We start from the raw sequence: 1604 nt of genomic DNA on the forward strand, positions 1-1604 counted from the left end.
AAATTCGTCTGCTTTTACGTTTTTACATTCGCGGTTTTTTAAAAAAAAAATTTTGTTAAATTTGGTTGCCCCCCCAAAAAAAAAAATTGGGAAAATTTATTACGAGGTTACTTCCTTTCGAAAAATTTTTCATAATAAATTTAAAATTATAAAAAAAAATTTATTTTAAAAAAAAAAAACGCGTGTACTCGCATTCCCTCCCCCTTTTTCCCCACTTCCTGCCGCAGAATTTTCAAAATATCATTATTAATATCAAATGATAATAATAATAATTTATTTCGACGATAACGACACGTTTTACGTAACGTTTTAATTAAAATTTTTTTTTTCTTTTTTTTTTCAATAAAAAATTTTATTTTTTTCGGGTATCTGTTTTTTATTTATTTATTTAATTGATTTATTACGTATCGAAGGTTAAATTTTTAAGTTGTTAAAGTTCAAAGGTCATTATTTCGAATAATTAAAAAATACACACGCACGCACACGCACACCAAATTAAAATCATTTTTAATTTTTTTTTTTTTGTTAATCGTTAATAACTCGCACGTTTGCGTAAATAAAAAAATTTTTATTTAAATAACATAATCATCCGTAATTATTATTATTTTTTTACTAAAATACCTTAACACCTTTATTAATAATAATAATGATAATAATAATAATAGCGACGACCTTGCACGAATCATAAATTTATATTTATGTATCGAAATGAAAATTTTTTTTTTTTTTTACGTAACGTGATAATTATAAGATATCAATTCTAAACTAATTCAATAATACAATTCTAAATTATGTAATAATAATAATAATAATAATCGTTTCATTTGTTGTTAATATTAAGGAAGAAGAGTGAGGGGACGGAGAGGGGGTAAAGGGTTAAATAAAAAGAATGTAATATGCATTGCTATGGATGGTTTTTTTTTTATTTAATAAAGTTTTCTTTTAAAAACCTGGAAGGTTTGAACACTTAAGAATGAGAATAATGGAAAGAAATTTCATTTTTTTTTTTTAATATAAATGTTGTAAAAGAACGTTCGAAGGTAAAAAATAAATAAATTATGTAGGGTAAAAAAAAAAGTGATATCTTGTTTAGTAAAAGATTATTTCCAAGAAGTCCTTCTTATTATTTATATGATTTATAGAGTATTAGTATATTTATAGACTTTTAGAAGTCATGGATTCCTTTTTTATTAAATTTTCAAATCATTTTTACCTTCCACATATATTTATTTATATACACCTGGATAGTTTTTATTATATATATATATCGTATTAACTCCATCTTTTATTTCTTTTTAATATTTTCGGCTTCTTTTTTTAAAATTTTTTTTCTTCGCAACAATCGATTGTTATATATCTATTAGTTAGGCTACCTAGGTACCATTTAATCCGTTGTTATATTATTATTATTATTATTTAAAATTAAAAATGAAAGGAAAATCGTAAAAATTTTTTAATCGCTAAATATTAATTTGTGAACGTAAATATTAATTATTATATATATATTATTTTCACGCTTCCCATCATCATCATCATCATTATTATCTTTTGAAATAATACAAACGGGTTTTGTATATACACTACCGTTTTTGTTGTTGTTTGTT

Source organism: Pediculus humanus, genomic scaffold (assembly GCF_000006295.1).
Source record: "Pediculus humanus corporis 1103172107445 genomic scaffold, whole genome shotgun sequence".
In the NCBI taxonomy this organism is placed as follows: domain Eukaryota; kingdom Metazoa; phylum Arthropoda; class Insecta; order Psocodea; family Pediculidae; genus Pediculus; species Pediculus humanus.